The sequence below is a fragment of the Kogia breviceps genome, chromosome 12, assembly GCF_026419965.1.
Source record: "Kogia breviceps isolate mKogBre1 chromosome 12, mKogBre1 haplotype 1, whole genome shotgun sequence".
Lineage (NCBI taxonomy): Eukaryota > Metazoa > Chordata > Mammalia > Artiodactyla > Physeteridae > Kogia > Kogia breviceps.
This window is the reverse complement of record NC_081321.1, coordinates 62,918,641-62,930,830: the sequence shown is the minus strand read 5'-3', so window position 1 is coordinate 62,930,830 and position 12,190 is coordinate 62,918,641.

The window sequence follows — 12,190 nt, the reverse complement described above, 5'->3', positions numbered from 1 at the left end:
ATATTTGATTGGAAAACAAAGGAAAGAAAATCAAAATGCAGATTTGAATGGGTGGAAACTATGCATTTTCAAACAACGAGAATAATTATGCATACAACATCATAAGCTAGTTTTCAACGAATGTAGGCAAGGATTGATGTAAAGTATTTCTATGAGTGAACAAAAGACCTTTCGAATAAAGACAATAGCATATGTAATTTACATTTATTGCTGAATAAAAATGTATTTCAAAAAGGATTTTTAACCAAGAAATTAAAGAGTATCATACCAATGTTAGGAGTAAAGTTTGAACAGCTTACCAAATAAAAAAAAGTTAGAAAGTTCTATTTGCAAGCCAGGAGAAAGAACTAGGAAAACTGGTTAAGTCTGTGGTACCCAGCTGGACAGCTTTCCATATGCAAGGCTCTGTTGCCTCTGGAAATCAAAGAGCAAGTCACTCTTTTGCAGAAAATCTGCCAATGTTTCCCTTGTACACACCAAAGTTCTGATGGTATCTTTTATGTTCCTACTCGATTTGGCCTTCTCCTCTACCTCATCTGCTATAATTCTGTCCTTGACCGCTGCCCTCCAGCCTTGCTGGTTCCGAGCTGCTTCCAAACCACAGTCGGGCCTATATCACCCCAGGGCTTTTGCATTTGTCCTTGCCTTTGATTAGAACCCTCTGTCCTTCAAGTCTGTTCAAGGGAGGCTATTCCTTTTTTTTTTTTTTTTTTTTTTGGCCTCCAGGCATTGGGGTCTTAGTTCCCTGACCTGGGATGGAACCCGTGCTCCCTGCTGTGGAAGGGCAGAGTCTTAATCACTGGACTGCCAGGCAAGTCCCCTTAAGTGAGGCCATTCCTAACACCCGATTTAAAATTACAGACCTCCTCCCACATTAACAACTTCCTCCCCCCCTGCTTGCTTTCTCTCCATAACACTTTTCATATGAGCACCACCAAGGCACAAACTTGGGTGTTTGGTTTCCCATTATTCTGTGCCTGGCACAGACTAAGCACTCAATGAACATTTGTTGAATGAATGAAGGTTGGTATCTGAAAATGGAGCTACCATCATGGTTAGAGGTCTAGTTAACCATCGGGTGAGCAAAATTAGCCTAATCAAAAAAATCACATCTTCAAGCAGCGTACTAACTGTTAGAATCTCGGTTCTCTTGAAAGCAGAGCCTGAGATGAAGGCAGCCGTGCAGATATTTTGTTTGCCAAGTGATACCAGGCATCAGGAATGAGGGACAAAGGGGGTGAAGTAAGTAAGAGTTCGTGAAATGGCAACAAAGTCAATGCACAGGGTTAATTGATAAAGGCAGGGTGATAGCCTCAAAGCAAGCAGTGTTAGCACACAGCCAAGGGGAGGTGGCATCCAAGACTGAGGCCCATAAACCTCACAGAGGCAGGTCTGAAGAGAGTGGGGGGAGGTTGATGTGGGACAGGGTCACAAAGCCAGGCAGGGCAGTGGAGACTGTTGAGTTCTAACTTTGTAATCTCTGATTTCAGGGTTGGAGCAATTGCTCAGAAAGGCCTAATCATCAGGGCTGTCCTCGTGGGCATGTCATCGGTGCCTTTACACAGGGCTGCACTTGGTTTAATGCTATGTTCTGCTGTCTTAAAATTCTTAATATTTGATCTGTGAACTTGTGTCCTGTAGAAAAGTCTGATGGGACAATGGAGTGTGGGCATATAAGAGGAGAAACCTGCAAGCGGGCACAGTCCAGCAGCAGGCCCTGCACACAAGAGCTCAGATGCGTGGCCATGGTTGGCAGCACGCATGCAGAGCAGTCTCGGGGCAGTCCTGGGGGTTCACAGGGCCTGAGGAAGTGGCTGGGCGGGCACTTGGGCCTAGAATGACAATGCAACAGCTACAGCAGCAGCAGCAAAAGTGGCAGCAGCAATGTCAACAGCCACAGGAGAGAGAAGAGGCTTTGGATGTGAGACAGGCTGGGACCTGGGACCCTTTGCTGCAGGGCTTGCACCTGGACAAACGTCTCCTCCAGCAACAAAATACAAAGAAACTCTAAGGGACTAAAAATAACTGCGTGCATGCACAGTTGGGGCAAATTATGTACAAAAGGTTACAAGAAGACCCAAAATCCCAACTGCCACTTCTGAAGAGTTGGAAGCAAAAACAGGGGGTTGGGAGCAAAAGCAGGACACTGCGCATGCCCCCTGCACTCAACACCACCAAAGGGGTGGGCAAACCACCTAAGCTAACCCTCCTCCGCCGACTCCTGGCCCCGCCCCTACCCTCAGCCCATATAAGGAACCAGCTCACCCCCCCACCCCCACCCCTCTCAGGGAGCGAACGAGCAAGGGAGCCTGCTGTTTGTTCTCACTCCCTCCTGCTGCAGCAGGGGCCCCAAGAAAGCCTTGCCTGAATTTCTTGTCTGGCACCTTAGCAATTTCTATTGATTAATCGGAGGCCAAGAACCCTAGTCGGTAACAGATGGAGGCAGCGCCAGCTTGCCCATCTGTCCCAGAGCTCATCCTTGCCATATCTGCACAAATATTAACTCTCCCTCTAGCTGGGGCACTGAGATCATAATTGCCTGCCCTCAGGTGGTAAATTTTGTGGGTAAATTATTACAAAATAAAAAAGTGTACACATGTACAGGGAAATAAAGCATATCAGGGAATTATTAGCATTCTTCAAAGAGTTTAGAAACTTTGAAAACTGCAGTACTGCAAAGCAAATATCTACAGGCTTAGAAATGTAAATAAAATTTAAAAATTTTCACATTCACTGAGAAAGAGCACTATTTTTTTATCAAGCTTTTGCTGAACCAAATATTAACAAGGAAAACAAATTTTTTTTTTTTTTTTTTTTTTTTTTTTTTTTTGTGGTACGCGGGTCTCTCACTGCTGTGGCCTTTCCTGTTGCAGAGCACAGGCTCCGGACGCGCAGGCTCAGCGGCCATTGCTCACGGGCCCAGAGGCTCCGCGGCATGTGGGATCTTCCCAGACCAGGACATAAACTCGTGTACCCTGCATCGGCAGGTGGACTCTCAACCACTGCGCCACCAGGGAAGCCCGGAAAGCAATTTTTAAATTATTTTTGTTTTTGTAATCGAAGATACGCCACAGAATTAATAACTGTTTTCAATGATACACAGATCATTAAGCCTCTTTTCGTTTCTTGGATGACCTCTACAAGTTATAGGAAATCCCAGAGGAAAAATTAAAATGCCACTGTATAAATATACATTTAACACTAAATTCAGACTTATACAAAACTGATTTGTATAAAGTTAAATTTTTGAGAAATTGCTCTAAAGATTTTTCTTTTTTAGAAAAATTAATACATCAGCCCCAGATGTACTAAAATTTATATCAAGGTAACTTATCAGAAACTTATCCCACTGTTGTCACTTTCTATAAAATACTCTTAACAGCTCCAGTTGCATCAGCAGAAAGATCCTTCTCAAAATTACAAATAAAAATTATCTGCAATCTTGCATTTGGCAAGAGTGACTGACATCACTTTAAAATACATTGATGTAAAAGTATAAATTTTGGTGATCTAATAAATGAATTTGCAGAACACCAAGACAGAAAAATTGTATAATCAATCAAGATATCACATTAATAACGTATTATTTTAGTATGTAAAATTATGACACCAAAAAATATTTTTTGCAATTTATAATTTTATGCTGTTACTCATGTATCACTATTACCCCTATTATGTTTTATAAATAATAAAATCCTTTGAAAGAAAACTTTATATTTTAGTATCTTTAATGGCACTTCCCCACCCATTTTGTTTTGGCTGTGCCATGCGTCTTATGGGATTTTATTGATAGTTCCCTGACCAAGGATCAAACACTGAGCCCTTGGTAGTGAGAGCGCAGAGTCCTAACTGCTCCTAACCAGGGAGTCCTAACCAGGGAATTCCCACTTCCCCTATATTTTGAGGAAAGGGTCCCACATTTTCATTTTGCACTGGACTCCACAAATAATGCAGCTGGCCTGCCCTGATAATAGTCATTTGAGGCTTTACCATTTGAACCTGAACATTAATTTGAAACAAAAGGAGATCCTTTCACTATGAAGAAAATTAAAAGTGTGGCGTGTAGACAGAGACTAGCATCTGGCAGTGGTCCTTTCTGATTATCTTTCCCATAGGAAAAGATGACTAACTGATGAGAAAGAGGAAGGAAAGAAAGTCTTTCTTTGAATATACATCTTATGAAGCCAAACTCAATACCTTGAAGAAGAAACAGAACTGGTAGTTGAATTCAAGAATGCACATGGAAAAATACATGAGTCCCTACCTATAAACACATTGTTATACTGGCAAAACTATAGTTAAATTCATAAAACAAAACAAAATCAGATGAAATGGCATAATTGAGAGTTAAATATCAACATAAACCAAGAGGCAGAATATGTATTATAGTAACGAGGACTCTGATGAGAGAGTAGCCAATGTTTTAAATCAAAAAGGAGCTCCTAAGTCCTAAGATTCAAGGAAATTTTCCATATGGCTCAAGATGGAAAGGAGCTGGTAGCTGGCACAGAAGGAATAATACAGACTGTTATTTTCCTCAAATATTAAAATGCTAACTGGTTGGCCATAATCATCACTCTTTTGTTATGTCAACATGCAGAAAGTTGGTTGATAGGCAATGTGGGACCTTGTTAGGGTTCTTGGTCTGCCACTAATTACCTACATGACACAGGGCAAATGTAGCCTCTCTTTTTCCTAATTTGAAAACTGGAGGAATTGTAGATAAGATAATCTTCCCACTCATAGGATTATAGAGATCATATATGTGAAAGTGCTTTTGAAAAATAAAAAGTAGTAGTTAAAGCCTTAAATTACACATTCCAGCAGTTAGAAGAGCTGTTTTATGTCAAAAAACAAAACAAAACAAAAAAACCAATGGTTTTCCTATGATTTAAGAAAGACTGTAATTTCAGTGAAGTGAACATCAGTAGTAAGTATTATCTCCTTAAGCATTCCTGAAAAAGTATCTATTAAATGCTGAATAGCAAAAGTACCAATAATTACTGAGTTGTCCTCCTCAAATCTCTCCTAAACTGAACACGGTCATGATAAACAGCTAACATAGAAGTAGCTGACCAATGGAAAACTGGAGTGGTAAACAAACTCTGGATTAGAGTCCAAAATAAATACCAAATCTTTTAAAAATAGCTGCATGATTTTGTAAACACTAAAATACAAACACACAAAACTCAAGTTTTTTGGGTAAATTGTGATAAACATGATAAAAATATCCTGAATTTTAAAATCAGACATGAACTTTCCCAAGTTCTATCTTCTGTCCTTAGCAAAGTTTCCCTCTAGAGAATCTATAGAAGCTAAATGGAACTGTGGAAACTGTTTCTGCGACACAGTTATGTAGCCTTGTATATATTTCTATATCTTCAAAGATTCAGTTTAACCATTTGTCAAATAGGATAATAATTTCTCCTCTGCCCACTGCATGGTGCTTTAAAAGGGCCAAATGTCTTGAAAATGATGAGGATGTTTACAGAGAGACGTATTTCTACCAGTTTTCACTATGATCCAAGGCTCTGGAATTTTATCTGGAAAAATCCAGAGGTGGTAAGCAGGGGGGAATCTAAAGAATCCTTCACTTAAGGCCACAATCAATAATAAAAGGACAGAATCCTCTTTAGTGGACTTTGTTACAAATGATGCAAAAAGGAACTAAAATTAATGAACTGGTAATCTCTAAGCAACCAACTCCTGGTTAGCAGGAATCTCTGTCTAGCCAAAAATTAAGTGTTATATTGCAGGGGGAGGGAGGGATAAATTAGGAGTTTGGGATTAACAGAGACACACTATTTTATAAAATAGATAAACAACAAGGACCTACTGTATAGCACAGGGAACTATATTCAAAATTTTGTTATAACCTATAATGGAAAAGAATCTGAAGAGAGTATATATATATATATATATATATATATATATATATATATATATATATATATATATATATAAAACTGAATCACTTTGCTATACACCTGAAACTTACAACATTGTAAGTCAACTATATTTCAATTTTAAAAATACTGTATATTTTAAAAATGAACAAAGTGTTATATTGCATACATGGAACAGATTTATAGCAAATATATTGGAATATATTTATTCAAATGTTTTCTCCCTCAAAACAGCCACACTTATTTTTTTCAAAATAGACAACTCCCCTTGTCCCCAGTTCAAAACATTTTTAGATTTGTTTCACATTTGTAAACCCAAATGTTATTATCGAGAATTGGCACCCCCTCAAAGAGTTTTGGTTCCTGCCAAAAACCAAATGTGTCATTAAAGACTGACATTTTCCTATCATTGGGATTATTCAAAAGCAAGGGCCAAAGATCTTCAATCATAGGTTATCACAAAAGTCAATTTTCAAACTGCTTTAGCAAAGGCAGCTTCAGTGTTAATACTTGTATAACTTTACCTATAGTTGTACAGGTAACTTCCTTGAAAGGACTGAGCAAGTTTTGGTTTTGTTCTATTGTTAGTCAGTCACGTTACATCATAGTAACGCTTCGTGCATTTGCATCTGTGTGCTCAACTGTGCAGATCTGTATCTGTATGCTTGTGTCTGTCAGTCACAGCAGGCATTCTTTGCTATCATTGAGACTGCTGACTTTTTACCTAGAGCAGTTCATAAAAATTTGACCCTCTAACCAATGCTTTATTAGAGTGAAAAACTAGTTTGACATACTGGTAATTACTCTTTATCTCATTGCCCTGTTTTCATTTTCATCATACCACTGATTACTTATCTCAAATTAACCTTATTTGTTTCTCAAATTATATTACTTGTTGCTTTTTCTCCCTGCTAGACTCTAAGCCCCACTTGAGTAGGGTCTTCTGGGTCCTGTTGAGCTCCAAAGCCTGGAACATAATAATTGTTAATAAATATTTTGGGACGGAGGGTTCCCAGGTCTGGGTTGAGATTTTATTCACTTCTCTGTGAAGGGCCTTGGCTGGTGGTTCAGTCTACACAATCAAAAACAGGTGAGGGAGCCAAGGATCTTGTAGCTGTTCTTTCCTACCCAACCCCCTCCATCCCCACCTGATCATCTATGTCAGTTCCTACACGACTGACATATGCATACTTTGATAAATTGTTCTCAATCTTAAAGTACTTCGCAAATACAACTTTAAGCCAAAGATTCCAGCCATTGTCGTTGCCCTTTCTGCATAGAAATTATGGAGCTGCCAAGGAAACCCAAAGTTTTTGGTGTTTTATTTTGGGGCAGGTACTACACTGTCAGCCTGGCTCTGGCTCTGTCTTTGGCTCTCTGGCTCCTGCAGTGGCTGTGGCTGTGGCTGTGGCTCTGGCTGTGTGTGTGTCTGTGTATCTCCGTCTCTCTCTCTCTCCTCCCCCTCTGTATGCCCCTCTGTCCCCCTCTCTTTCCCTGTCCCTCTCCCTCCCCTTGCCCCATGCTCTTCCCCCTCTCCCCCTCCTCCTTTACCCAAGAATCAGGGCTCAAAACCCCCTCCACCTAGGTCAGGGGTCACCCACAAGGACAAGGTAGCCTGGCCGTCATATTCACCAAAGTCTGAAATGTAGACATTAGACATTATCTCCAAGTGAGCTTGTACTTATAGTCATCTTTGGGGGTGGGGGTCAAGTTAAAAAAATGGTTTGTTAAATGTAAACATTTAAAATAAATGTGATCCTGTTTGGGCATTTCTCCATTTTTAAAGATACTTGGGCATTCTCAACCTCTAAAAAAGTCCTGAATATCACGAAGAACTCTGGCCTCTAGTTATTTGACCCTGAATATATTTTGGAACACTGGAGACCAAATTTAACGATTTATAAAATGAGATAATAATCCCTACCCTGCCCATTGCACTGTACTGTTTAAAGGACCAAATACAGAAATATCTGCAAAGCTGTGAGGAGCTTCACAGTAGGGGGAAGTCGGAACACGTGGGTGAGGATGTAGGACCTCCCCCAGCAGCTGTGGGACCTGGGTCGAGTCACCACCCCACGTAGTAAAAAGAATTGCGCACCCAGCTCTATTTTTATCCCCACCAGCTATCCAATTCCAGGATGTTAAAAATGAGAATTATTATCACCACTTCCTTTTCACCTTTGGTAGCTGCTGCTATGTTTACAACACAAGAGGCTAAAACAAACTGGCCTTTTTGAATTTTTTTTGTGTGTGTGTGCTATTCGCGGGCCTCTCACTGCTGTGGCCTCTCCCGTTGCAGAGCACAGGCTCCGGATGTGCAGGCTTAGCAGCCATGGCTCACGGGCCTAGCCGTTCCGTGGCATGTGGGATCTTCCTGGACCGGGGCACGAACCCATGTCCCCTGCGTTGGCAGGCAGACTCTCAACCACTGCGCCACCAGCGAAGCCCTGAATATCAATTGTATTACATGGAATTAAGGGTTTACCATTAACAAACCTCAGGGAAGTGAATAGAGGGTGGAGCAGATTCACTGAGAAGTTGCGTTTTTGCAAGTCAGCAGCTAATGAATTTTTTTTAAAAAGACTCGATGTTACTAAACCATGGATCACAGGTGACAGACTCATCTCAACTCTCTTGGAACTAGTCAGCTGTAGCCAGTGTGTATTATTACATGTAATTAAAAGCATGTGACACAAAGGAAACGAAAATTGGAAGGGGGAGGGTAAGGATGTCAGCGAGTGAATTTGGTCTACACACGCTTCCAAATAAGCAATGAAGAAAAAAGGAACGTCTGCTTTGAGTTTGAGAGAGAACAACTAGAATAAAGCAAGAGACAAAAGTATTTATAAAAATGGAATTCTAAAATTCCTCTATTCTTATCAAAACCTCTTTTAAATAAATATCACCAGTTTCCCTCACATAGATATGAACTTGGTTTTCCTGGGTTCTCATCTCTTTGCTCACTCTTACACCCTGTCCCTCAACATAGCATTTTAAACTTTTTCTGAGCAGACATTAAATTTTATATATATATGACACTTAAAAAGGCCTGATTTCTAGCTTCTCAAGAGATGCAAGAGGGAAGAGATATGGGAACATATGTATATGTATAACTGATTCACTTTGTTGTAAAGCAGAAACTAACACCATTATAAAGCAATTATACTCCAATAAAGATGTTTTAAAAAAAAATTGGAAGAGCTGGCAACAATGGACACCCTATGTTCTTTCTGTTCTCTCTCCCTCTCCCTCTGATCTCCCTCCCATGTCCCCCACTTCTCCCTGTCCACCCCCTTCTCTCCCTCCTTTGCTGGGGTGGGGGCATTCTCTCCCCCCTTTTGCTCTTCTCTCCCCCCCTTCTCTCCCCTCCTCCCTTGTTTTCTCGCCCTCTTTCCCACTCTCTCTTTAAAAACCCGACTCAATTATATTTATTTAGATCTCCTGCCTGGCCCGATGACACTTGAGTTGTCTACCCCAGACCACAAGGCGAGTAGTGTCTCTGTTTGGATTTCCTTTATTTACACTACATTTTGAAAGGTTTTCCTGTTTCCGAGTTTTTGTCTTAATGTCAATATAATATGACCACCTTAATAGTAAAAGACTAGAAAGACAGACAAACATGTCTCACTGATACAGAGAAGGTACAAAAAGCAAAGGCATTAGAATTGTGAATAGAAAAAATGTATACTAAGAAAAAAATTAGGAAATTTCACCAACAAACTCAGAAGTCCAAAATCCATTAATATTAATCTGCAGTTAAGAGAACCTGATCTCATTAGGCTTCTAACCTTGAGGAACTAATTTTACAGTGATAGTGCATAATAAACTAGTTTTTAAAAAGATGTGCTTGTGTAATTGAGTATTACAGGCTGGGGCTATCACTACCACAAAGGATGTCCCTGGATGCAGACCAGGAGCTCTTAAATTCGAATCACCTTGGAAGCTTAAAAAATATATATATACTGATGTCTGTCTAAATCCACTACAAGAGTTTAGGATTTAATTGGTGTGCAGCATGCCCTAGACACTGGGATTTTTAAAAGTTCTCCAGATAGGCGCCTTCAAGATGGCAGAGGAGTAAGAAGTGGAGAACACCTTCCTCCCCACAAATACATCAGAAATACATCTACATGGGGAAGAACTCCTACAGAACACCTACTGAACGCTGGCAGAAGACCTCAGACTTCCCCAAAGGCAAGAAACTCCCCACATACCTGGGTAGGGCAAAAGAAAAAAAAAAGAGACAAAAAATAGGGACAGGACCTGCACCTCTGGGAGGGAGCTGTGAAGGAGGAAAGGTTTCCACACACTAGGAAGCCCCTTTGCTAGCAGAGACTGTGGGGGGACAGAGGGGGGAAGCTTTGGAGCCACAGAGGAGAGAGCAGCAACAGGGGTGCAGAGGGCAAAGCGGAGAGATTCCCGCACAGAGGATCGGTGCCGACCAGCACTCACCAGCCCCAGAGGCTTGTCTGCTCACCTGCTGGTGTGGGTGGGGGCTGGGAGCTGAGGCTCAGGCTTCAGATATTGGATCCCAGGGAGAGGACTGGGGCTGGCTGTGTGAACACAGCCTGAAGGGGATCGGGCACCACAGCTAGCTGGGAGGGAGTCTGGGAAAAAGTCTAGAACTGCCTAGGAGGCAAGAGACCATTGTTTCAGGGTACACGAGGAGAGGGGATTCAGAGTACCACCTAAACGAGCTCCAGGGACAGGAGCGAGACGCAGCTATCAGCGCAGACACCAGAGACGGGCATAAGATGCTAAGGCTGGTACTGCAACCACCAAGAAGCCTGTGTGCAGGCACAGGTCACTAGCTACACCTACCCTCCTGGGAGCCTGTGCAGCCCACCACTGCCAGGGTCCCGTGACCCAGGGACAACTTACCTGGGAGAACACAAGGTGTGCCTCAGGCTCTTGCAACGTCAAGCCAGCCTCTGCCGCCGCAGGCTTTCCCCGCATTCCATACCCCTCCCTCCCCCCTGGTTTGAGTGAGCCAGAGCCCCCTAATCAGCCAGTCCTTTAACCCCATCCTGTCTGGGCAGGGAACAGGCACCCTCAGGCGACCTACACGCAAAGGCAGGGCCAAATCCAAAGCTGAACCCCAGGATCTGTGCAAACAAAGAAAGGGAAATTTCTCCCAGCAGCCTCAGGAGCAGTGGATTAAACCTCCACAATCAACTTGATGTACTCTGCATCTGTGGAATACCTGAATAGACAAGGAATCATCCCAAATTGAGGTAGTGGACTTTGAGAGCAACTACAGACTTGGGGTTTGCTTTCTGCATCTAATTTGTTTCTGGTTTTAAGTTTATCTTAGTTTAATATTTAGAGCTTATTATCATTGGTAGATTTGTTTATTGATTTGGTTGCTCTCTTAATATATGTATATATATGTTTTTCCTTTTTCTCTTTTTGTGAGTGTGTATGTGTATGCTTCTTTGTGTGATTTTGTCTGTACAGCTTTGCTTGTATCATTTATCCTAGGGTTCTGTCTTTTTTTTTTTGGTATAGTTTTTAGTGCTTATTATCATTGGTGGATTTGTTTTTTTTGTTTGGTTGCTCTCTTCTTTCTCTCTTTCTATTACTTATTTTTTTAAATAATTTTTTTCTATTTTAATAACTTTATTTATTTTTTTTTTTCTTTCCTTTTTTTTCCCTCCCTTTTCTTCTGAGCCGTGTGGCTGACAGGATCTTGGTGCTCTGGCCGGGTGTCAGACCTGAGCCTCTGAAGTGGGAGAGCCAAGCTTAGGACATTGGTCCACAAGAGACCCCCCGACCCACGTAATATCAAATGCCGAAAACTCTCCCTGAGATCTCCATCGCAACACCAAGACCCAGCTCCACTCAACGACCAGCAAGCTACAGTGCTGGACACCCTATGCCAAACAACTAGCAAGACAGGAACACAACTCCACCCATTAGCAGAGAGTCTGCCTAAAATAATAATAAGGTCACAGACACCCCCAAAACATACCACTGGACATGGTCCTGCCCACTGGAAAAACAAACACAGCCTCATCCACCAGAACAAAGGTACCAGTTCCCTCCACCAGGAAGCCTACACAAACCACTGAAACACCCTTAGTCACTGAGGGCAGACACCAAAAACAACAAGAACTACAAACCTACAGCCAGCGAAAAGGAGACCCCAAACACAGTAAGTTAAGCAAAATGAGAAGACAGAGAAATACACAGCAGATGAAGGAGCAAGGTAAAAACCCACCAGACTAAACAAATGAAGAGGAAATAGGCAATCTACCTGAAAAAGAATTCAGAATAATAGTAAA